Genomic DNA, 27605 nt, shown 5'->3' on the forward strand with positions numbered 1-27605 from the left:
AATCGCTCGGATTCGGACCGGTTTGGACTCCAGCTGGGCAGAGTCTGGCGATCAGGACACGGGCGGTCTTGTCAATGTTATCTGGGAAGAGTTTGATGCTGTGACCCCTGATGAAGTGGACAGGATTATGGGGAGGCTGAGCTCTACCACATGTTTATTGGACCCGTGCCCTTCCTGGCTGGTTTATGCAGCTAGGGAGGGGACATGAGGCTGGCTCCAGGCGGTTATATCTGCTTCTTTGAGTGAGGGTTATTTCCCCACCGTCTTGAAGGAGGCGGTGGTGAGACCTCTCCTCAAGAAGCCTGCCTTGGACCCAGCTGTATTGAACAACTTTCGTCCAGTCTCCAACCTTCGCTTTCTTGCGAAGGTTGTTGAGAGTGTGGTGGCGCATCAGCTCCCTCTGGTCCTGGATGAAGCGGATTATTTGGACCCCTACCAATCGGGTTTCAGGCCCGGGTACAGCACGGAGACGGCATTGGTCGCTCTGGTGAATGATCTCTGGAGGGCTCGGGATAGGGGATATTCCTCTGTCCTAGTCCTATTAGACCTCTCGGCGGCTTTCGATACCATCGACCATGGTATCTTGCTGCGGCGTCTCAGGGGATTGGGAGTGGGAGGCACAGTTCTTCAGTGGTTCTCCTCCTATCTCCTGGGACGCTCGCAGTCGGTGTTGGCAGGGGGGCAGAGATCGGCCCCTAGGTCTCTCGTTTGTGGAGTTCCTCAGGGGTCGGTTCTCTCGCCTCTCCTGTTCAACATCTATATGAAACCGCTGGGTGAGATCATTCGTGGTTTTGGAGTTGGGTATCATCAATACGCCGATGATACCCAACTTTTCTTTTCTACCCCAAACCACCCCAGTGATGCCCTCGCTGTGATGTCTCGTTGCCTGGAGGCGGTTCGGGTCTGGATGGGGAGGAACAGACTTCAACTCAACCCTGACAAGACTGAGTGGCTGTACATTCCGGCATCCTGGGACATCCAAAATGTTCCATCTCTTTCTATGGGGGGTGAGCTTTTACCCCCCGTGGATAGGGCGCGCAACTTGGGAGTCCTCCTAGATTCACGGCTTACTCTGGAAGACCACATAGTGGCCGTGACTACGGGGGCTTTCGCCCAGGTTTGCCTGGTGCAGCAGTTGCGGCCCTATCTGGACCGGGATGCTCTGTGTACGGTCACTCATGCGCTCGTGACCTCTCGCCTTGACTACTGTAACGCTCTCTACATGGGGCTTCCCTTGAAGACCACTCGGAGGCTCCAACTGGTACAGAATGCGGCCGCGAGAGTTGTCCTGGGAGTTTCCCGGTACTCCCATGTTACACCTTTGCTCCGCGAGCTGCATTGGTTACCAGTTGTCTTCCGGGTGAGGTTCAAGGTCCTAGTCATGATCTTTAAGTCCCTACATGGCATGGGTCCGGGTTACCTCGGGGACCACCTGCTGCCGGCGTCAACTTCCCTCCGCCCAGTACGTGCCCACAGAGAGGGCCTCCTCAGGGTGCCTCCGGTCAGGGAATGTCGACTGGTGGCCCCCAGGGGGAGGGCCTTCTCTGTGGGCGCTCCGGCATTATGGAACCAACTGCCGGTTGAGCTCCGGATGGCATCAGACCTCCGATCCTTCCGTCGCGGGTTGAAGACCCACTTATTTGAATTAGCTGGTCTGGCCTGACGGGGGAATATGGGTTTTTAAATTGACTTTTAGTATTTATTATTGTTGTTTTTAATCGGGCACTGATTTAATATCCTTTTAACTTTTGTATTGTAATTTATATATGCCCTGTGAACCGCCCTGAGTCCCTAGGGAGAAGGGCGGTATAGAAATCAAATAAAACTGAAACTGAAAACTGAAACTGAAAGAAATTGGGATCTATAAATTGGTATGGAAATTATGGGTTGGAGGGAGGGAGAAGGAAGAAGGTAACAGTGATGACAATTGTCATGTTTTGCACATGCAGGGTTGAAAGATCTTGAAAATGAATAAATATAAATGCAAGAAGAACTTCCAACAAATTAAAGAAAAATACATTCACTGCTAAGAAAAGTAAAGGTGAACAGGATATGAAAGAAATTTTAATCAGACAATCCCAAGAATTACATTAGAAGCTATGTTATCATTTTGTAATATCACATGAAGTACATTCGCTGTTCAAAAAGTAGTGTTTTTTTTAAAAAATGGTAAACATACAATACATATGTTCATAGTTCTAATGTGAAGAGAAAAATAGACACTAGGCATAAAAGAAGGGGTGGGTGGATAGATGATAGAGATAGATGACTGAGTTTAACTGACATGCAAATTTATGTTCACATCAACACTTTACAAGAAACAACTGGTTGCAAAATTAATTAGAAATTTCTAAAACTATTAAAAACAGATTTACATACTATCTAACAGGATTATGAGGGTAAAGGCAAGGCAGAAAACATTGATAATACAGACCAAAAAAATTATGCTCTTCAGAAAAATAAACAAGAGTTTAAATCCTTTCAATAGATGATACTAAAGGACTGAATCTAGGACATTCAGCATATACCGTAGATCAAATGCTCTGTCATTTATATAAGTAGTATATAATGAAAGTTGGTAAGACTTTTATGTGAAAATCATATTCTTTTTTTAAAAAATCTTCATATAATTTATAGTTTATATAATTATAAATCTTCAGTTTTTAGGAAAATATTCTGACAATCCTTATTACCTAAATTCCAAAGTATCTTCTCAAAGGAGAAAATGGCATATTACCTACAAATAGATCACTTCTAAGCAATGCACTTTAAGTTCCTACAATGCTCTGATAGTTTCAGTGTTCAGAAGAAAATTCTCCATCTTGTTATGTGCATTATATATACTGTACATTTACTGGATATCTAAGAATACCTTTCAGAAAGGAATCTCTACCCATTTTCCGTTATAGCACATAACACTTTTAGTAAATTTATTCTTATGAAAGGTCCTTAATCTAATGAAATCCAATGAAATAACAAGAAAAAACCCAAAGAAATTATTTGAGGATTACATATATTAACAGAACTCAATACCATTTGAATCCCATTAATACTAAGAAATTAAAGCCAAACATATAAAAATACAAAATACCATAAATTTGCATTTGATAAGATGCTCATGGCACATTACTACAGGTGTATCATTAAAAATGTATCCAGGAGGATTAACCACTATTGTTGCAGTGAATATTTTAATATTCAGTTTATATTTAGTTAACATATTGTGCCAAATATCTAATTACTATACAACAGCTTTTAATGGTATTTCATAAAATGGAATATATACCTGGAATTGCAAAAATTAGCATGAGCTATATAATTTATTTGAGAGAAAGGAAACTTTAATAAAACGAAGACAATTGAAAAATCAAATTTCCATGCAGAGGTTTTCTTTTTCTCTCAGAGGCAATAAGCGTCATTCAGATTTTTGAACGATGCACTGCCATAGAAATCCAGGTGCTCAATACTATGCTTTTCAGCCTACAGAAACTTGCAGGATTAATATTTATCAATATCTCATTGTATTAGAATATTCTTTCTTTCTTTCTCTTTCTTTTTGTTAACAATTGATAAATAAACAGCTGAAGCAAATGGGCAGGCTGAGGATCCACGTTTAAAAGAGTCAAGGTTTTCATGGGTGAAAACTCATTCATTTGGCCTTCAAAAGTCACCCAGTACTTAAAAGGAATATGGTGAAGCTGAATGTTATAGTCTAAACAATTCGGTGGAGCTCTGAAAACATACAAAATATGTTGCCGAGACACATGTATTTTGTCCCAAAGGCACATTTCTGGATCCATGCTTTAATTTTATGAGTCTTAATTTTATCATTTTTAACATGAAGTACTAATACCACTTTATAAAGCCTTAGTAAGACCACACCTAGAATACTGCAACCAGTTTTGGTCACCACACTATAAAAAAGAGGTTGAGACTCTTGAAAGAGTGTAGAGAAGAGCAACAAAGACGATTAGCAGACTGGAAGCTAAAACATATGAAGAATGGTTACAGGAACTGGGCATGGCTAAGTCTAGTGAAAAAAAGAAGCAGGGAAGACATGATAGCAGTGTTCCAATATTTGAGGGGCTGTCACAGAGAGGAGGGGGTCAACCTATTTTCCAAAGCACCTGAAGGCCAGACAAGGAATAATGGATGGAAACTGATCAAGGAAAGACATTTTCTAACAGTGAGAACAATCAACCAATGGAACAGATTGCCTTCAGAAGTTGTGGGAGCTTCATCACTGGAAGCTTTCAAGAAGAGACTGGACTGCCATCTATCAGAAATGGTGTAGAGTCTCCTGCTCGGGCAGGGGGTTGGACTAGATGACCTACAAGGTCCCTTCCAACTCTGCTATTCTATACTATTCTAACCCCTTACAATTAAACATATCTTCTTCTTCTTGTTGTGCCATATCCGTTATCGGATGTTGGCGATCATAAACATATAAAATAACAATATTTATTCATTTGGTTTTTATCCCACCTTTATTATTTTTATAAATAACTCAAGCTGGAGAACATACATAAAACTCCTTCCTCCTCCCATTTACCCCACAATAACAATCCTATGAAATGGGTTGCACTGAAAGAAACTGATTGGCCCAACATCTCATAGCCTGCTTCTATGCCTAAGGAAATAAGTAGTGTTTACAGTCTCTGGTTTCTAACCTTAACTACTATGGTTTATTTTTCCTGTTCATTCTACAGATCAGAAAACATGACTGTCTTTTAAAGAAACAGTAAAAACTTTCAAATCAATCCAAAGCCTTTGTTTATTTTATTACATTTTCACAGACAACGTTGTACATTGTCCCTTTAAAGTAAATTAATTAAAATGGCTCATTCATAGTCTAAAGAATATATCAGAAACTCAAATCACCCAGCAGAATCTTGTTTCCAATGTGGTATGTAACATCATTTCAATATTCATCTTCATATCATTTGTTTCATTATGTATTATTCTCTACGATAAATGCATTTGAAATAGTTTTGTGACTTTTCTAAAGGAACTGTTATCATGCATTACAGTCAGGTTGGTTTTTACTTCTACAGCACTGTTTCCTTTTGGTTTCCATGGAACTCCACGTACTTTTTGATAGAAAAGCCACCCTGTGTCAAAATCACCTTAAGCTGATATTAAATAAAATAAGAGTGCTGTGATTCAGCACAATGTTACAAGTTTCAATCAGGTAACTGATTAAATTTTGAACTTTGCAATCTTCTGCATACAATAGCTGCAAAGAAAAAAAACATTTCTCTGATATTACTGACACTTTTGTAGATCTTAGCAAGCATTCTCTTCTATATGAAGAGGAACTGCTCCTTCTGATTTGGAAATTCCCTGCATTGTTACACGGATTTCTATTAAAAATATTTTGTTTTATTCACTACAGACACAGTTTAATACATTAATTTTTAAACACCCAGATTAACATTCACAAAAGTTTATTGTTGTGTTTTCTTTATTTTTGAATGTATGCATTCGTGTGCATTATGTGTGTATGTATGTGTATGTGTTACAAGCACACACATATCAAAATGACATAGCTGAAAGTAAAGCCTAGAGAAACATATTTACATTGGGTCTGGCCCGAAGTTATGCTAGTTTCCATGCCTAAGTGAGGTCTAGAATCTGTGTCTCTTTACTTTTAATCAAGTACTTAACCACTAGACCACACTGGTGTGGTTGGGGGAATGTATATACATGTCGGTGGGATATGTATGTTCATTCATGTCAGTGCTTATTCCTGGCAACTGTCTGGACAGGTTTATGCAGTTTTCTTGGCAAGATTTTAGAATAAGTTACTGTAGCCTCCTTCCTATAACTGAGAGAGACTGACTGGCCCAAGGTCACCCAGAAAGCCTTCTACCTACGATGGAAGTAGAATTCATGGTCTTCCAGTTTCTAACCTGATACCTTAACTAGTACATCAGACCTGCTGTCTCACTCCCTCATACACATATGCATATACATATACTGTACATACATATATACATACCTATTCATATTTGCTGTTCACTCTTAGGGACCAAGACAATCTCTCCCAATGTGATCCTTTTTATCTCCCAACTGTGCATCCATCATTACTGTAATTAAGTACATCTACCTTGATGCTGGTCACCTTTTTCTCTTTCCTTCTTTTTTCCCACCATTATTGTCTTTCTATGGGTCTATTTACTGTGTCTTTTCTGTGAGTGCAACTGAGTATATCCATTATGGAGTGAACTGAATTTTATCATGTGTTTATGAAGAACTCTAAATTGAAGTTAAAAGGGCTCAACATTGTGAAGGCTATACATTATCTATCCTGGCTCAAACTGTACTTGAAATTTCTTTCTGAGTTGGCCAGAAAGTATTAATAGAATAGGTAAATCCTGCCCATATCTAACAGATGTAATCCTCAAAAACTTCAACAGGACTTATTAAAGCATACCAATTGACAAATACAATTAAGTGGGACACCACTGGAGTTCTACCATAAACCTTTTTAGCCAGCTACTGGGTCAATCTTGAGAATGTTTGGGTCTCTATTTGTATACCACTATCTTCACCAAAACAAGTTAATTAAATTATTATGCACCTCATTTCATAACCTTATTTTACTCTTGCATACAGAACCGGTTGGTTTTTGGTTATACTCAGTCTGATAGGTAATGCCTTTTCCAGGATGGAAACCAAATTAATAATTAATCTTCCTCTCTGGTTTCAAATATATTATTATTATTATTATTATTATTATTATTATTATTATTATTATTATTATTATTATTATTATTATTATTATTATTATTATTATTATTATTATTATTATTATTATTATTATTATATTATTTAATTTCTATACCGCCTTTCTCCCGAAGGACTCAGGGCGGTGTACAGGGCAATAAATACAATAAAAATACAATTTACAAAAGTTAAGATAAGAATTAAATAAAAAGCCCAATTACAATAAAAATTGATTAAAATTGATATTAAAATACCCCAAACCCATCAGACCAGGCTGGCTTGTTCAAATAAATAAGTTTTCAGGTCACAGTGGAAGGAGCGAAGGTCAGGAGCCGTCCGGAGCTCAACCGGTAAATGATTCCAAAGGTCCGGTGCACCCACAGAGAATGCCCTCCCCCTGGGGGTCACCAGCCGACACTCTCTGACCGACGGCACCCTGAGGAGGCTCTCTCTGTGGGAGCGCACTGGACGAAGGGAAGTTGATGCCAGCAGCAGGTGCTCCCGTAAGTAATCCAGACCCGTGCCATTTAGGGCTTTATAGGTCATCACCAGCACCTTGAATCTCACCCAGAGGGCAACTGGAAGCCAATGCAGCTCGTGAAGTAAAGGTGTTACATGGGAGTATCGGGAGACCCCCAACACAACTTGCGTGGCCGCATTCTGCACCAGTTGAAGCCTCTGAGTGGTCCTCAAGGGCAGCCCCATGTAGAGAGCATTGCAGTAGTCTAAACGAGAGGTCATGAGCACATGAGTGACTGTACGCAAGGCCAGTGGCGTAGCGTGGGGGGTGCAGGGGGGGCCAGCCGCACCGGGCGCAACATCTGGGGGGGGGCGCTCGACGGCGCCGGGATCCGGCAGGGCGGAGGCACCAGAGCCCCAGCCGGGAAGGGCCTGACGCCCCACGGCGCGACACACACACACACACACACACAAACACACAACCACACAGCGTGACTACTCCTTCGGGCCGCTGCGCCTTCGCTCCGGCGCTGGACGGAAGCCTTCTCTCCCTCCTCCCCCCCGCAAAGGAGAAGGCGGCTCCTGAGCATGCACAGAGCGCGGCCCTCCTGCAAGCCCGGGGCTCCGCTGCGGAGGCTCTCCCAAGGCGCTCCCGGGGTTGCCAAAGGCGGGGGGGCGCGGCGGGGCTTGAAAGAGGGTGGATTTCCCGCGGGGGGAGGATCGCTGCAGCGTCTCTCCGGGGGTCCCTGCTCTGGAACGAAAGCTGCGTCGGCAGGTTGCCGATCCAACCGTGCATGCAGACTTTGGGGGCGAGAGGATGTGGTCGGGTGCGTGTGCGTGTGTGTGTGTGTGTGTTTGTGGGCGCGCCCGTGCTGTCTCTGTTCTGCAAAAGGCGCTTTTTTTAAAAAAATAAATAAAAAATAAATAAATCCTGTCCTGCTGGAATGCAGAAAAGCAGCCCTCGCCCCCCCCATTAAAAGCTTGAACTCTTCTTCTGCCTTCAATCTGTTTCTGGAGCGCGAACCGGATTAAAAGACAAGGATGCGTTCGATTGGCTCAAGAGTGTGTGAATTTGACCGGACCCGGTGCGGGGAAAACGAGCGCTCAGATGCCGCCTTCCCCAAATTGGCCATAAACTGGGATTCGTTTCATGTCATTCAACCGGGGCTTCGTGAACCTCACAGAAACACACATTAACTGTGTCAAAACATTTCTCTCTCCAAACTCCCAAGCTACAGACTTTCCCTTTTATTTAAAGGGGGTTTGTTTGTTTGTTTTTTTAAAAAAACTGTTTTATTTAATAAACCGGTTTATTTTATTTATTTATTTTTATTTTAATTCCATTTATATCCCGCCCTTCTCCGAAGACTCAGGGCGGCTTACAAGCTTAGCAGTAGCCTTCATTCTATGTATATGCCTGCTTGTTAGGGCTTTCACACACACACCCCAAGCGGCATTATTACAAAGTCAGCTTAATTGCCCCCAACAATCTGGGTCCTCATTTTACCTACCTCAAAAGGATGGAAGGCTGAGTCAACCTTGAGCCTGGTGGGATGCGAACCTGCACTAATTGCAGGCAGCTGGTGTTACTTAAGGAGGCATTAGCCCACTGCTCCACCAAGGCTAATTTATTTAAAGACCACATTCACACAGCACCCTAATGGCAAACCAAACGTATCATTGGGGTGACATGACAGCAAAGAATGGTGTGTGTGTGTGTGTGTGAACTTATACATCCAAAGCACCAGAAGGCAGGACAAGAAACAATAGATGGAAACTAATCAAGGAGAGAAACATCCTGGAATTAAGGAGAAACTTCCTGACAGTGAAGACAATTAATTAACCAGTGGAACAGCTTGCCACCAGAAATCGTGGCTGCTCCATCACTGGAAGTTTTTAAGAGGAGACTACTCAAATTGTATAGGGTCTCCTGCTTGAGCAGGGGGTTGGACTAGAAGACCTCCAAGGTCCCTTCCAACTCTCTCATTGTTATGGATGTGGATAAAGGTACAAAGAGAAGGAATGATAGTACCTCACTCGGAAACTCAGTTAAAGTTCCCAACTTTCTCCCTTCTGTCTGCTCCTAAGTCTTCGGCACCCAGCCTGGTCCGCTGACTTTGAATGACTGAAACTTTTGCTGGCAGGATGCTAAACCAACAGGTAAAGCTCAATTCCCTTACGTCAGACTGACTGGCAGTCAGGTAACAACTGCAGTCGCCGCACCTGCGGCTGCTTGCTGCTGCTGCTCCTCCTCCTCCTCCTGCTGTATTGACTCTCTGCGGCCACTCGGTTCCCCCTGCAGGAGGCGATCGGGACCGCCCCCCCCCCGACACACGTCGCCAGCAGCGAGAGTTTCCAGCCAGGCCGGCGAATCTTTGGGGTGAGGTGCCAAAGAGAAGGAGGCGGCTTGGCTTGGATAAGCAGCGTCTGGGCAGAAAATGGGTCGGGCACCGCAGCAAGTACGAACTCCTGGGGTTCAGCCTAAGCAGGCAAAGCTGCAGGGTGGGTTGGTTGGCTTTTCCGGCTTTGGAATAACCTTGGGAAGCTGAGGCATTGTAAGTTGGAAGTCACTGTTTGTCGCCTAACATGTTGGGTCAACCCCACGCCACATGCTAAGCCATAAACCGTGGTTGGTATCCAGGGTTTAGGACAAGATGGAGAAAACTAGCCAATTGTGGGATCATAAATCTTGATGAAGCCCATCATCGCTCCATGTGATGTATGCACTCAATCTACAAACGTAGTCCAAGCCTATTCACATCTGTTGTAAGGTCATTCTCTCGTGGGGTTTATCCTGACGTCCACTAAGAGTGGAACAAACATGCCCCATTAACCATTTTCAACGCCATGTCCTCTCTTTGTCTCATCCTAAATCACAGCTGAGGCAACTTAAAGTTGCCTTGTTTCAGTGTTAAACTAGCATTTTCCCTCTTCTCCAGAGACCCTTTTTTGCCTTGAACCTAACTCAGGGGTAGGCAACCTTGGCTCTTTTATGACTCATGGACTTCAACTCCCAGAATTCCTGAGCTAGTGGAAGAGACTCGAGTGCTAAAATCCACAGGTTAGGGGGTGCAAATTACTTGCCTTGCCCCGGGTGCTGACAACCCACGCTACGCCACTGCGCAAGGCATCCCGGTCCAGATAGGGCCGCAACTGGCGCACCAGGCGAACCTGGGCAAAGGCCCCCCTAGTCACCGCTCCTATATGATCTTCCAGGGAGAGCTGTGAATCCAGGAGGACACCCAAGTTGCAAGCCCTATCTATGGGGGGTAATACCTCACCCCCCATGGTTAAAGATGGAATGACCTGAATTTCCCGAGATGCCGGCACGTACAACCACTCAGTCTTGTCTTATAGTCTTTATGTATTTGTTTATTTTTTAGTTGTTTATTAAATTTGCCACCCATCTCACTATAGAGAAGTAATCAAATAATTACAAATATCTTTATCTCTGCAGTTAAATTGTGCACTGACAGACAGACACACACAAGCACACAGAGAAACAGACCACTGTTTAAACAGATCTCTGAATAATCCAATACAAGAAATTTCAATTGCAAAACAACCCCATGACATAAAAACAAATAAATGTATTATGACATATTTTTTTAAAAAATCTTCAGAGCTCCTTCTATTAGGAAATTACAGGGTGAAATAACAAAAGGTATCCACTTTTATGCATTATGTTCATGCAATTATCAAGCTATCAATTCTGAGTGCCAAGGTGCTGAAACTCTTTTTTCCTGACAAAGGGAAAAAGAAAAAGAAATCTATTTGTAAACCTAACAGTTACAAACTATTACAACAGCTTCTTTCCATTTTGGAAGAACTGCTCTACTTATCACTAAGTGAAATTTAACTGTATGTCAATGATCAACTATGAGTTCTTTTCCAAAAGGCAACCATTATAACTATTTCTAGTTATAAATGAAGTCTTTAAGATAGGAGTGCAAAAAATTGTTTCATAGAACAGGAAGTAAAAATACTCACCACTGAATTTGAAAATTTTAGTAGATTTAAGGAGCAAAATTTAATAACAGTGAAAACAATTAACCAGTGGAACAGCTTGCCTCCAGAAGCTGTGGGTGCTCCATCACTGGAGGCTTTTAAGAAGAGACTGGATGGCCACTTGTCTGGAATGGTATAGGGCAGGGGTAGGCAACCTCGGCTCTTTTATGACTCATGGATTTCAACTCCCAGAATTCCTGAGTCAGCTTTGCTGATTCAGGAACTCTGGGAGTTGAAGTCCATGATGTCAACTCTTCGTCTTCGCCGGATCAACAACCACACGGGAAAAACCACGACGGAGTACGGATGACTGGAAAGAGTACCTTTAATAGCAGGATCTCTAAACATGAATAAAGTCAGCGTTGAGAGCCACACGCTCCAACACGCCTTTTATCCCATGCTAGGTAGCAGCCCCACCCTTAGGCCCCACCCCTCCCCCGCGCAGACCAGCATCCGCCTGGCCTGCGTAAATACTCCACCCCCCTACTCCATTAACCCACGCCCAGCTCCCTTTACCGGCACCGTGTTTCCCAGCGTGGAAAAAGACACAAGCCCACCCCCTCCTAAAGTCCCGGTTGTGCTCCCCTCCACCACAGCAACCCCCTGCGCCACACCCATGGCCCCTTGGCGGTCCCCAAAGTCCGGGCACAACTGAATAGCGCCCTGTTTCATCGCAGGCGCGCATGCCGCCACAACCGCCAGGTCTGCGAAGCAGCCACCGACACTCTCCAAGCCGCCATCGGACCCGCAAAGTCCCGTGAGGCCCGTGCGACCGTCGGCGGCTGATCCTAGCTGCTGCTCAGCTGATCGGGCTGCGTGACCACCGGTAGACGTCCCCGGCTGCCCCTTAGCTGCTTGTGTCGGCGCGGAACCTCCGCAGCCGCTCGCATCCTCCTTCAGCCGCCGATCAGCTGTCTGTGCTGACGTGGCCCCTCTTCGCCCGTCCACAATCTCCTCCGGCCGCCGATCAGCTGTTGATGCGGCCGCGGAACCTCTGCAGCCGCTCGCAGCCTCCTTCAGCCGCCGATCAGCTGTCCGTGCCGGCGCGGAACCTCCGCAGCCGCTCGCAATCTCCTCCGGCCGCCGATCAGCTGCTGGTGCAGCCGCCAGTCTGGAGTTCGCCCGCCAAACAGCTGTAAGTGCGGCAGCAGGTCTGGCGTTCGCCCGCCGAACAGTTGGGGGGGGCGGGCGCGGCTGGGCCTTCGGTGCTACGCGGGCATCGTTAGAAGTGCTCCCCCGGTTCCCCCTGTAGTGTCGAGCCCGTAGGGCTTGACACATGAGTCATAAAAGAACCGAGGTTGCCTACCCCTGGTATAGGGTCTCCTGCTTGAGCAAAGGGTTGGACAGGAAGACCTCTAAGGTCCCTTCCAATTCTGTTACTCTGTTAAAATTAGAATTTCCATCTTGTAGACACCTAGACATTGATACCACTTTTACAAAACTCTTGAGCCCTTCTTAAGTGAGTCTTGAAATTCTGTTAAAAATTCCAGGCTCCATGAGTAAATGATGTGTCTATGGGTGTTTGTGTATGTTTGAGGAATGCCTTAATCATACATTGCTTTTCCAAAGAAGGGTAAGTTTTCATAGCATTGTGCTCCTGAAAATCAAATACACAGATACACAGTCCATGCTTCTTGGAAGCATAAAGTGAGTAGCTCTGCACTTAAGTGGCCTCTGCACTTAAAGTCTATCTGCATAAAAATAAGAAGTGTATAAAAAAGATCAAGTAACAGAACTATTACAGAGGTTGGGTATACAAAGGCTTCAAGAAGCAGATTTAAAAATCATGATCTCCTAGCCTTAACGCATTCTCTCTAACCAGTTTTAAGATAGATTGGGAAAAACCTTTATTAAAAAGCTATGGCCGTCAAATAAATAAATATGAAAATATAGTAATTACAATAACTGAAGTCAGAGTGATAAATGGTGCAGATGGCATTGCTTTTCAAAGAAACGTTTCTGCTCTCATTAAGCTCGGAAAACAAAACAATCATATAGTGGTTACATGAAAAATAAAACAATGAAGAGAAGGAACTAGCAACTTCTTTAACATAGTAGGCAGTGGTATGATAAGCTCTACATTTGCCACCTAGAGTTACTTCAGTGATTGAAATGGCATACAGCTAGAGAGATAAATAGATGAATAAAATTCTCAATGTATCAATCTCAAATTCCAAGACCTATTGATATTTAGTATTCATATTTAACCAGCCTTGTGCAATACTTAATTAAAAAATAAAGCAAAACCAATCATTGTTTCATTGGATCTGAAAAACATGCATGTAAAATATTCAGTTAGAGATAAGTAACTAACTGCTAAGGGATGAACAAATGCTTAGCACTTAATACCCAGATGTTATGTGAAATATGCAAGCTATGCCACTGAGTGTTTACTAGCTGCATTGGGTTTTAGCTTATTACTGAATATAATCCAAAGTTTAGGATACTACCCAAAATTGTTGAAGTGGCAAACTTGAATCCAAAGTAGGAAAACCATTATATACTTTTATAATATCCCAGATGTAAGTAGACTGTTGTGGATGCAAGGAATCCATTTGTATCTCCATGCTTGGACTACAGAACGTCTTGCTGAAGAAGCTCATATGGCCTCTCATTAAATGCCAGTGCCCTGGTTTGGTGTTTTGATTGTATCTGTTGGCATCTATCTCTGTTAAGATCGTTATTGATTTGAAAAGGGGTTGCTCCGTAGAATGTTTCTATTTGTAGTTCTAGACACCAGGGTGTTGTGTATTTACTTATTATTGTTATGTATTCACACATTGTGTTATGATATAAATTAACAGGGCTGAGGTAAAAGCCGCGGCAGCTTTTGACAGCTGTCAAAAGCTGCCGGGCAGAACTACGCATGCGCCAACCGACTGACAGCTCGACACGCGCTACCGATGACAGCTCCGAGCTGTCAAAACCTGCCGGCCCCGATTGGCGGAAACAAACGGCGCGGGAACTGACTCACCCCTGATTGGTCAAACTGTTGACAGCTGCCAGTATAAATAGATGTCATGTTCTTCTGTTGTTTGCCTGGTTCGGAATAAAGAGTTAAGCTGTTTAACTCGCTGTCTCGCCTGCTTATTAACAAAGCACTGGCGACGAAGGTGGGATGCCTGCTTGCCTAACCTGAAGTCACTACCTAAGGGGAGAAGAGACTTTTTCCCTTAGCCGAGCTAGTCACTCGCTGAAGTCACTCGGAAGCTGAACTTCCATTCAACGCAAGCAGCGGCACCCACAGTTACAGACAGCATGACGAACCATGGCCACATTCGTGAGTTCAATACCCGCCACCCAGAAGGCTGGGAATCTCATCTGGGCCAGGTAGAAGGATACCTGGTGGTTAAGAAGATTACGGACGACCGGGCCAAGGCAGCCGCCCTCCTCTGGCTCAGCGGGCCCGCCGTATATGATGCCGCTGTGGGAATCTTCACTCCTGAACCGATCGCCACTATCTCCTACGCCGATCTTACCGAGGGGCTGAGCAAATACTTCATGCCCCTCAAGTCAGAGCTCTTCTGGAGAGTAAATTTCGCCCGAAAACTACAGCTTCCTGATGAGCCAGCAAATGACTTCATAACCCGGGTCAGACACGCCGCACGATGGTGTCGGTTCCCAGACTTAGAAGACCGAATCCGGGACCAGATCGTCATAGGGCTCAAAGACGAACGGCTGAGGAAGAAGCTGATCGCCAAGCCAGAAATGACAATGACCGATGTGGCGAGGGAAGTCATTGCATACGAGGACAGCCACGGTGACAACCGACGTCTACCTGACAGCGGGCCCAGTGGGTCCGTGCACCAGGAGGACGGCGGGTTCAGCGGTCCCGAAGATGACGACGTCTCCATGGACATCGATGCGGTACAGCGGCGGTTCGAAAAGCTCAAGCTGCAACGCAACTACAGAGGGGGGCCTGCCAACAATCAGAGGGGCGCTAACTTCCAGCCAAACAGGGTTAAGTGTGCCAGCTGCGGCGGAAGCCACCCGAGAGCAACGTGCCGGTTCCGCAGTGCCAAATGCCACGGGTGCAGGAAGACAGGTCACCTCAAAGCCGTGTGCCGCAGCCGGAGCCGAGAGAATCTGCATGAACTGGAGGTGACAACCGCAGGTATGAGCCAACACACACCCAGAGCCAGGCACAGTCCCAAAAGCCTAGTGCTTAATGTGAGGGGAAGGGCGGAAAAATACACAGTCCACAGCACTCTTAAGCCCAAAGTCAAGGTGGACGTTCTGATTCAGGGAATTCCCTGTGAGATGGAAGTGGACTCTGGGTCCTCCGTCTCACTCATTTCATGGCAAACCTACAGGGACATTTGTAACCAAAGTAGAAAACGGCCCGCCCTTCGACCCACCAAACTCCGCCTAGCTGACTTCCAGAAAACGCCCATTAAAGTCAGGGGAAAGGCTTCCGTCCCCGTGGAGTTCAAACAATTTAAAGGATCCCTTCCTATACTAGTGACCCAGGAAAACAGAATTAGCCTGCTAGGACTAGATTGGTTCGAGGCACTAGGGATACCGTTGACAGGTGTCAACGCCATTCAGCTGTCAAACTTAGAATCCGTCTGCCTTCAATTCGCGGACGTCTTTGACAGCTCGCTAGGGAAGTACACTGGACCGCCTGTATCGCTTAAACTAAACCCTAATGTAATGCCGGTCAGAATCAAGGCAAGAAGAGTTCCCTTCGCCTTGAGGGAAAAAATAGAAGCTGAGCTAGACCGATTAACTAACTTAGGAGTCTTAGAACCGGTAGAAGGGGCAGAGTGGGAGACACCCATAGTAACCCCAATTAAGCCAAATGGCCAAATAAGATTATGTGCCGATTATAAAGCGACCCTCAACCTCGCGTTAAATGCACATGCCTACCCGGTCCCAGCTGTCAAAGACATCCTCGCGGCCATTAAGTCAGGCGCCATATTTGCCAAGTTAGACTTGGCGCAGGCGTATTTACAGCTGCCTGTCACCCCTGACACCGCCTTAGCTCAGACAATCGTCACCCACAAGGGAGCATTTAAAATTAACCGCCTTCAATTCGGCATCTCCGCAGCCCCTGGGATCTTTCAAGAAATCATGGAAAAAACGCTTAAAGGGATCCCCAGGGTCTGTCCATATTTTGACGACATCTTAATTGCAGGGGAATCAGAAAAAGACCTAGCTGACAAATTAACAAAGGTGCTCCTTAGATTCAGGGAGGCTGGTCTCAAATTAAAACGAGACAAATGCTCCATCGGGGTACCCTCAACAGAATTTTTAGGTTTTAAAATTGATGCTAAGGGAATTCACCCCACTGAAACAAAAATTAAAGCTATTAAAACAGCACCAACCCCTAAAAATAAACAAGAACTTCAAGCCTTCCTAGGGTTAGTTAACTTTTATCATACCTTCCTGCCTCATAAAGCCTCCATTGCTGAACCCTTACATAGGCTATTAGATAAAGGCAAACCCTGGAACTGGTCATCTGAGCATGATAAAAGTTTTAATCTATTAAAAAACTTACTCTCCAGCAATACCACAGTAGCACCTGTTTAACGAACAGCTGCCCTTATGTCTGGCTTGTGATGCCTCCCCCTACGGCATCGGAGCGGTCCTAAGCCACTTAACTAAAGAAGGAACACAGACCCCTGTAGCGTTCTATTCCAGAACATTGTCAAAACCTGAGCGTAATTACGCTCAGATTGACAAAGAGGCTTTAGCTATAGTGGCTAGCGTAAAAAAATTTCATGACTACCTATACGGCCGACCCTTTACCATTTTTACGGACCATAAGCCCCTGTTAGGACTTTTTACAGTAAACAAACTAACCCCACAAATATTATCTCCCCGCATCCTGAGATGGTCTACCTTTCTGTCAGCCTATTCATACAACTTAGAATACAAGCCAGGAAAAGCCATGGGCCATGCTGATGGCCTTAGCAGACTGCCCCAACCGATAGTCGACCCAGACCCAGCACCAGCTGGAAGGATACTGGCTATCTCAGACCTGCCAGAATGCCCATTATCTGTTAAAGACATCTCTGCAGCTACTGCTGCAGACAAAATTTTAGGCAGAATCTTAGGCTATGTCACGTCTGGCTGGCAATACACACCCCCAGACCCAGAATTCCAACCTTATGTTTTAAAGCAAAAGGAATTATCCACCCATCAGGGGTGTCTATTATGGGGCAGCAGGGTAATCATACCCGACAAACACAGACTCAAGGTGTTAGACAGCCTCCACGAAGGTCACCCTGGGACCGTCAAAATGAAGGCTCTGGCCAGAAGCTATGTCTGGTGGCCAGGATTAGACAAGCAGATTGAATCACATGTAGCCGGCTGCTATTCCTGCCAACTTGTTAGAGCCGCCCAGCCTCAGGCTCCCATACACAGATGGGAAACTACAAAGACACCCTGGTCTCGTATCCACATAGATTATGCAGGTCCATTCCAGGGACAATCGTTCTTAATAGTCGTGGATAGCTATTCGAAATGGCTAGAGGTGGCACCAGTGACTAGCACAACTTCAACAGCCACAATACAAGTTTTAAGGGGGTTGTTCGCAACACATGGGCTTCCTGATGTTATAGTTTCCGATAACGGCCCCCAATTTACCTCCTACGAATTCCAGAGTTTCACAACGGCGAACTCTATTAGGCACACCACCACGGCTCCCTTTCACCCATCCACGAACGGCTTGGCAGAGGTGATGGTGAAATCAACCAAAGAGGCACTGCGGAAAATCATCTCCGGCAACTGGCACCGAAGACTGGCTCAATTCCTTTTATCACAACACACCACCCCATGCACAACTACAGGAAAGTCTCCAGCAGAGCTCCGCTGGGGCAAAAGATTAACTACCAGACTAGACCGTCTACATCCTGACAGATCCCCCCCAGACCCAGAACTACCCCTCCAACATAGAACTCTCAACACAGGGCAAGCTGTCTGGGCAAGGAACTACGGGGGGGGGCAACAAATGGACACAGGGGGTGGTCATTGAACAAACAGGCCCCCTATCATACATCATAGACATTGGACATAATATCCATATCTGCAGACACATCGACCAACTTCGGCGTCGCAGTCCTCAAAACATAGGGGAGAGGGGGAACGATGAAATGCTGACAGAAGCACCGCCGCAAAGTCTTGCACGCCAAAATCCCCCCGATCGCAATATACCACTTCAACACCCCACTCCAAACGACGCGGAAACCTCGGAGCCATGCCCCCTGCCCCCTGAGCCAGACCTAGAATCGCCGGGGGAAAAGGAACAACCAACCGAGACAACCCCCCGGCACTCCGAAAGAATAAAAAGACCTCCCACCTACTTAAAAGACTTCGAATGGGGAAACTCGAAAAAGAAACAGTCGGGGAAACATCAACTCAATCAGAGGGAGGGGTAAGGGGTGTTGTGTATTTACTTATTATTGTTATGTATTCACACATTGTGTTATGATATAAATTAACAGAGCTGAGGTAAAAGCCGCGGCAGCTTTTGACAGCTGTCAAAAGCTGCCGGGCAGAACTACGCAGGCGCCAACCGACTGACAGCTCGACACACGCTACCGATGACAGCTCCGAGCTGTCAAAACCTGCCGGCCCCGATTGGCGGAAACAAACGGCGCGGGAACTGACTCACCCCTGATTGGTCAAACTGTTGACAGCTGCCAGTATAAATAGATGTCATGTTCTTCTGTTGTTTGCCTGGTTCGGAATAAAGAGTTAAGCTGTTTAACTCGCTGTCTCGCCTGCTTATTAACAAAGCACAGACCATTTCTTCTTCCATGACATTCCATCCCACCTCTCCTTGTAATTGGGTTTTCTAACCCTCCCCTTTCAGAACAGCCATTCAGCTTCATGATTGCTCAGTGGGCCCCCCTCCCTTGTTCTTTTGAATTCTCTGATGTGACTCTTGGGTTCTCTTGAACCTCCCAATAATTACTCTTTCTCCTGGGCATCTATCAGGAAGAAAGACAGCAATTTACAAACTTGAATGAGAGGATATGTAAAGGTGGCATTTAGATAATGATGCCACACGTGTGTCATGATTTTGGTTTTATCATAGAGTGCTGAGGACACTGCTGCTGCCTCTTAATTTACATGGTATCATTTTTATGCCAAGAACCTCATTTTAAAAAAAAATCATTTAATTGTGACATAATGCTTCCTTTTTTTTCAGGGCAATTCAGGCTAATTCAAAATTTGCCCTTCAGCACATACTCTCATTTTCTTCATTTTAGTTTACAACATTTGCAGAATTTGCTAAATGCCACAAAATAATCAGACCCCTGCCTCTGACATGATACAGATTTTTACTGATAAAAATATAAACTTCCTTTATATGGTAGCAAATTTCTAAAAATCAGCTTCCCAGTAACAATTTCTGACCCTTTTCCTGAAATCATTCCCACTCAATGAGTTATTAAGGTAATAGGTACTTTGAATTGTTAAGAAAGTGAGCAGCATATACTGTATGTATATAAATAAACTGCACACCACCTCATCTAACTTTACCTCTTATGAGCCAATCATTTTGCAAACCTCTAAGCAAATGGAAGTAAACCAGTGAATAGACAGAATCATTTCAGCAATGAAATGCCAAGACTTCCATGGCCAACAACTAAAGAAATGTGAAAAACAGCCTATATTTATCTCCCTTGTTTTTCATCTTATTGAGTTTTTCTTATGTGGGATAAAATGGCAAAAATACTGTTTTTCTAGCAATCTAACTGTTCAGCTCAGGCAACTTTCCAAATCTATACTGAGAAAGATTATGCAAAGTGGGCTTTGATTTCACAGTAAGTTTACACTATAGTGTATGAGAACTCTATAAATAATAAATAGCCATCACAAATATGACAGATATGTTGAAATATTAAAAAAATTAAAATGAGGTCATCTTCAATACCAGCTCTTTCATGGCTATGGGTATGGGAATTGGGTATGCTTAGTTTATGAAAAGAAGGACTAGGGGTGACATGATAGTAGTATTTCAATAACTAATGCGCTGCCACAAAGAAGAGGGGGTCAAGCTATTCTCCAAACAAAGGACCTGAAGGCAGGGCAAGAAGCAATGGATAGGAACTAATCAAGGAGAGAACCAACCTAGAACTGAGGAGAAATTTTCTGACATATATACACACACACACATCATATCCATACATACACACACACACACACACAGAGAGAGAGAGAGAGAGAGAGAGAGAGAGAGAGAGAGAGAGAGAGTCAGCCATTACACATACACACAGAAAAACATGGTTTGAGAAATTAGGCTCTGTTTTAATGTTATATACAGTATATAACACACACACACACACACACACACACATCCATACTTATTTTGGGGGCTGTCACAACTGAATCAAGCTGACTGCTAGTGAGAATAGCATTATACAGTGAAAGCACTGAAAGTCGACAAACTTCAGGAAAGATTTCTTTTAGCTACTTATTTAAGGAAACACATTAGGTAAAAATCAACACAAATGTAGAGGGAACAGCAGTTTGCCAGAAAAAAAAGTGTACACACAAACCTTGGATAAAATTAAATAAGCTTTGCATTTCTGCATGCCAAGAAACTAATTAGAAATGAAATTGCAATCCAGTGATGGAAATAGTATGAACAGAGAAAAGGAACTTGGTACAGAAGATTATTTTCAGCTTTTTCTGATTAAATTATAATAGAAACAGTGGTATTGGGTGAATAAGACTTGTGATAATTGGAAATTTCACTTTGGAATTTGTTTTCTTTCAGGAAAAGGAGTACAACTTGTACTAAAAAGAACAAAAAGAAGGTGCTATAGATTTCAGACAATTCTACACATAGGAACAAGTGCATACTTGAGACAGATGCAGCCGTAATAGAAAACTATATTTTAAAAGTTAAGATTAATTTTATCTTTATTTATTAAATTTATTGGTTGGCCATCTTACAACAGGGTAGCTCTGGGCAGCTTACAATGTTAAAAGGAAAAAACTACACAAAACCTATACACAATATAAATAAAATACTATAAATATACAAATACTCAACTCTAAGCAGGGTGGAGAGGTGGGATCATTAATTTATCAATCCCCCCAGCTTAATGTGAATTCTCCTGATAGGAGCCCCAGTCCAACTGACAGATTGTTATGAAAGATCAGAAGGGTTGGAACCAACCTCACTCCTGGGAGCAAAATGTTCCAAAGGGCAGGATTAAGAGAATTTTGATAAATCATTTCTGTGGACTCTCCCAATTAGCAAGCTTTAGAAAGATATATAGAACTAAAATCCTCTCCTGCACCTTTCCTTGAGTATCCATAGGAGATTCTCACTGGAACCCCTAGATCATGAACAGACAACAATCCCTACTGTTTCAGTTGGCTGAAAACGCAAACAGTTTGTTACTATTTCATCTTCTACTCTACCACGTGCCTCCTCTCAAAATATAAGTTTCCCCAACTTTGGTTTTGTGGGAAAATATAATTCTATTATATGCATATAACTGTATTCATGCATAACTGCTGAATCCTCTTCAAAATAATAATTCTCTACAACTAGAAAATTAGGCATCATGGAAAGCATTTTTCCTACCATGTTAGTTGAGGAATTTAAAAATTATATGTATTCTTGGAGAATTTTCTCAGACTGACTTTATTTTCTGACATGACGTTTTTTATTCTACATAGATCCAACTTTCATAGCTTTTATTTTAGCTTAGTACTTTTATTCTGATTTTAAGCTACTAAATAATTATGCCATGGGAAAGCAGATAAATGTATTTATTTACTGGTGTATTTCAGTCAAGTGTCCTGAGAATAAACAAAATATAATTAAATGTTTATGACAAATTATATAAAAATATCTTATGTTAAATTAATATGACTAATAAGTAATTAAAAATAAATCTGCAGTGCATCTCTTATTTCTACCACTCTACCAAAAACTCAATCTACCTGAATTATGCTTGTAATCATTTTTTTAAAACTTGCAGGACTTTATTTATTTTTCATGAAAAATTGATTGATAATGTAAAATACCTCTCTCTAAGAATGATATGTATAGATGACGGTACTTTATTTCCATACCTTATTTTAAAGAATGAGTACATCCTGAAAACTCTGAAAGTTTGTGATACATGATAATGAAGTCAGAATAAAGTGTATCAAGTGTTGAGTTTACTCCCTTTCAAGTTAATTGCAAAAATTGCCTCCAGAATCTGTTCATGTTCGCTTGTGACAACTTTCTACACCTTAATTTCATTTTCATTTTCCTCCTTTAACTGCACTGCTGCAAGCAAGCAATGTGTGTTTCTAGTCCCAATGGTTAGAAATGCAAATAACCAGAAAGAATGGAAAGCTGTGATAAACCTTGTGGAAAACATATACTAATCCGATTGTGCATCTTAAAATAAGACATTATTAAGAAGATATTGTAGCTGAAAAAGCCGCATTTCCAACTAACCTGTATTGTTCTACCCTAGCTGCCAAATTCTATTCCATTAAAACATAATTCAACGCAGATGCCAGACAAAAGCCTATTTTCAAGGATTGGTTCAGGTCTCTACTGCTACAATACAGAAAAGTCTGAAAAAGCAGTATATTTCCAGTAGCATTTGATTGAGCACTGCTTATCATAGGACATCCGCACTTCTTGTATTCTGTCTATCTCTTCTCCAACTAGAATACAAAATCAGAAATCAGTTAGCAGAAGCCCAACTGAAATACAGAAAAGCAGAGTTGGAAGGGATCTTGGAGGTAATCAAGTGGTTCCACTGATTAATTGTTCTGTCAGGAAATTTCTCCTTATTACTAGGTTGGGTCTCTCCTTGATTGGTTTCCCTCCATTGCTTCTTGTTCTGCCTTCAGGTGCTTTGGAGACTAGCTAGATCACCTTTATGTTAATGAAGGACAAAAAATAAACAAGGTAGGTATGAAACTTGAATAGAAAAAGTCTGGTATTGAGAGCCAGTCTGGTGTAATGGTTAGGGAATAGGGTCCAAAACTGAGAACATGAGTTATAATCCCATATTACGCAGAAGCCAGCTGGATGACCTTGAACCAGTCACTCCCTCTTAACCCTAGCAATAAGGCAACGACAAACCACTTCTGAAAAAGTTACAAACAAAACTACATGGACTAATCGAGGCAGTCCCCAGGAGTTAACATTTAGTCTAAGGCACTCTCTCACACAAAGAACTTCTCATGAATGAAGGCGAATATACATGTTCCAGCATAATGCTGCAGGATGTGATCTGAGTCGGTCCCCAGATCCACAGATTTATTCTTCCAAGCATTTGGGCTCATGCTAGAGCTCATCCTCAGGGAACTTCTCTCTCTCCACACATTCTCAAGAGAGAGAAGTTACCTGAGGATAGGCTCCAGAACAAGCCTGAAAGCTGGAAGAATAAACCTTTGGTCCTAGTGACCAACTCAGATCAGATCCTGCAAAGAACCTTCTGTTTACAGTCACCTTTAACTAGCAGCTAATATATAAATAGAAAAGTATAAAGAGAATCATAATCAGTTAAATGCCAAGTTAACATTTTGCAATTCTAAAAGCAGGATCAATGTCAAATATAGTAATGTATATCCGTTTATTATCAAATTTACCAATCAATGAAGCTTATTATCACCCCAAAAAAAATTCATCTTCAAATCACCCACTTCATTTCTAAAGACACTTGAGCAACTCTGAAAATCAGTACTTCATTTTAATATTGTCAAATAAGGTGATTATGGACAATTGATTCACTATCTTATCTGCATGGGGTGGTTATTAATATGAAACTTTTCATTGCAACAAATTTTCCAGATATTAAATTCAATAAAAGAAATCAAGCAGATTTACCCTTTCTTCTGACAGATAAGAGAAAGAGGATAGACAAGCAGAGAGTTACAATCAAGGAGCATAAGAGATTCAATTCATCACAGTGTACAGAGAGCATTCTTTAAGAATGCACTTGTGAATGTCAAGTTTGCTATTTGAATGTTATAAGCCTAACCTTCAGAACGTAAGGAATGATTGTATCGTTCCTCAATAGAATGGGTAAATTCCACATATACTGTATTTCTATGTTTTACTGTAATATTTTTTAAAAAGTCTTCTGTATATATTTCCAAGTGCATTATTGTCTCTTAATTTGGTACAATATCAGACAAATTCTGAGAATTGAGGCCCAAAAACATCTGGAGGGCAAAACATTGGGAACAGATTGAAACAGATTGATGCACATGACAAACATATGAAGTAAAATAATTTCTTTACAGAGTCTTACCGTTTTCAGATGCAACTTGAACAACTATTTTCATAAAAGAAAACATAGCTCCTTTAAAACATGCAACGTCCATCTACCTGAGAGATTCAGAATCTTTCCTGCATTTAAAACATCTAAACCAAGTCAATCTCACACTGTAGATGATGATGATTATTATTATTATTATTATTATTATTATTATTATTATTATTATTATTATTATTAATTATTATTATTATTATTATTATTATTATTATTATTATTATTATTATTATTATTATTATTATTATTGATGGTGGTGGTGGTGATGATGATGATGATGATGATGATGATGATGATGATGATGACAATGAATCATGCCCTTCATCCATGCAGTGACATTGACATATTCCATCTACCAAGGCAAATGCTGCAAGTACATCAGATGGTTGAAGAAGAAAAAATGGCTTTGGAAGAATATCTGAAGGACAATGATGAAGATGCGCTGAAGTTAGTATTTCAGGAAGGCTTACTGACTACTGGAGAGAACAAACTGGCCTACAAGAAAGACCAAATGAAGAACAGAATGGAGGCATGGGAAGACAAAGCACTACATGGCCAGTACATTAAAAAAATAGCTGGGAAAGCAGATAATAACAAGACCTGGCAATGAATAAGAGCAGAAAAGTTGAAGAAAGAGAGCGAGGGACTAATTCTGGCTGCACAAGACCAAGCCTTAAGGACAAATGTATACAAAATCAAAATTGAGAATACAGCAACAGACAGTAAGTACCGCCTATACAAAGAAGCTGAAGAAACAGTGGACCACCTGGTAAGCTGCTGCAAGAAGATAGCATAGACTGACTACAAGCAGCGGCATGACAAAGTAGCAACAATGGTGCATTGGAAGATCTACAAGAAATATCATTTGCCTGCAAGCAAGAACTGGTGGGATCATAAAATAGATAAAGTCATAGAAAATGAAAATGTTAAATTGCTCTGGACTTTAGAATTCAAACAGACAAGCACCTGCCACATAACACCCTGGACTTAACAACTATCAATAAGAAAGACAAAAAAAAGTCTGGATAGTGGATGTGGCAGTGCCTGGAGACAGCAGAATAGAAGATAAAGAACTGGAAAAGATAACAAAATACAAATAGAAATAGAATGACTGTTGCAAAGGCAAGCAAGAGTAGTACCAATAGTAATAGAAGACTTGGGTGCAATCCCAAAACAACTGGAGCACCACTTGGACACCATTGGCATTTGCAAGTTTGCCATCAGTCAATTGCAAAAGGCAACCTTACTAGAAACAGCTTCCATCCTGTGACAATATCTGTAATACCATCAAACATCCACACCTGCCGATCCCAGATCCTTGGTAAGGATACGCAAACAAAAATGCCAAATACAGTGTGAATATCTGGCTGGCTGTGCAATGATTGATGATGATGGTGATGATAATGATGGTGATGATGATGGAAGGGACCTTGCAGATCTCCTAATACAACCCTTTGCTCAGGCAGGAAACCCTATACCGTTTCAGAGAAACGGTTGTCCAGTGCCTTCTTAAAAACTTCAAGATGGTTCAGAAAAACAGAGAATCTGAACCAGGCAGATTTGGTTCATGAAGATATAATTCAAAAATAAGTCTTGGGGGATCCTCTTCCTTGGGCAGAGAAACCATGTATCCTCTATCAATGAATGTGTCTTCAAAGAAGAACAGGCAAATAATGGAGATCACTTGTCCAACGGCAATATATGGATGAAGCAATAAACCTATGCAAAATAGTTTACAAGGACTGAAGCTCCTGAGACACATATGAGCAATACAGTATGAAAATACATAGCAGGGACACTATAGTTAAATTCTACAAAAATATAATGTAAACAATATATTATTACTGACCATATACAATATGTGCACTACATTAATCATGCCACCCTCTGGAAAATATTTGCCAGTTTGTTAGAGGCAAGCTAACAAACATATACTGTATATGTTGAATATAAAGCAATACAGATGCAAAGGGGAAAAATGAACAGAACTGAAAGAAAATCAGTGTTTCAAAGAAACAGTGGCAGATTATAACATATGGTAGGGTTGTGTTGAGGGAAATTCTAGCATTAAAAATGGCAAGGCTGTCTGCCAGGAAAAGCAAAAAGTCTGAAACTCCGTTTGTGAGAGAAAAATAAACGAAGAAAGGCAAGGTCAGGGAAATAGATAATTTCAATCAGGGACTGAGATTTCTTCAGTTTGAATTGTCCTGCAAAGTTATATATTGAAATTCATACCTCCCAAATCTGTAAGCAAGCCAAAACACTATCATCCATGAATAATAGCAATAGCGTTAGCAATAGCATTTAGACTTACACACTGCTTCACAGTGGTTTACAGTCCTCTCTAAGCAGTTTACAGAGTCAGCATATTCCCCCAACAATCTAGGTCCTCATTATATTAACCTCAGAAGGATGGGAGGCTGAGTCAACCTTGAGCCGGTGGGAGAATCGAATTGCCGAAACTGCAGGCAGCCGGCAGTCAGCAGAAATAGCCTGCTGTACTGCATTCTAACCACTGCGCCACCATGGCTGTTATAATTTATAATATAATATTAATATTTATTTATTTATTTATTATTTAAATTTATATACTGCCCTATTCCCGTAGGACTTAGGGCAGTTTACAGGGAAAATTAAAATACATAACATACAAATTAAAATCAGTTAAAACTATGATTAAATTACAGCCCCTGAAGTTAAACTAAAACCCAATTAAATTAAATTAGTTAAAACCCCTCAGTCTGGGCCAAACAGCTCGAAGAACCAGGTTTTCAAGTCCAGGCGAAATGAGCGAAGGTCGGGGGCAGTCCTGAGTTCTGTGGGAAGTTGGTTCCATAGGGCCGGCGCGCCCACATAGAACGCCCTGACTATGATTTAATTTTGGGAGGGAAAACATAGCATAAGGAAATCTGATATAATAGTGAAAAGAATATACAATCACAATGTATATTTGAGGGAAAGGATATTTTAAAAAGCATTTCTTAAAAAATAGGGACACAGAAATTCAAACAAATTTTTATGTGGATTTTTACAAAATAGTCATGTACGTATGGAAATGTGACAGAATAAAGATCACTCTCAAAAGTGAAAAACACAACATTGAAGAAATATTCTGGTTTGTAATACTGTAAATAAGGTTTTTGAATTATTGGA

Source organism: Vipera berus, assembly GCF_964194415.1.
Source record: "Vipera berus genome assembly, chromosome: 3".
Taxonomy (NCBI): Eukaryota; Metazoa; Chordata; class Lepidosauria; order Squamata; family Viperidae; genus Vipera; species Vipera berus.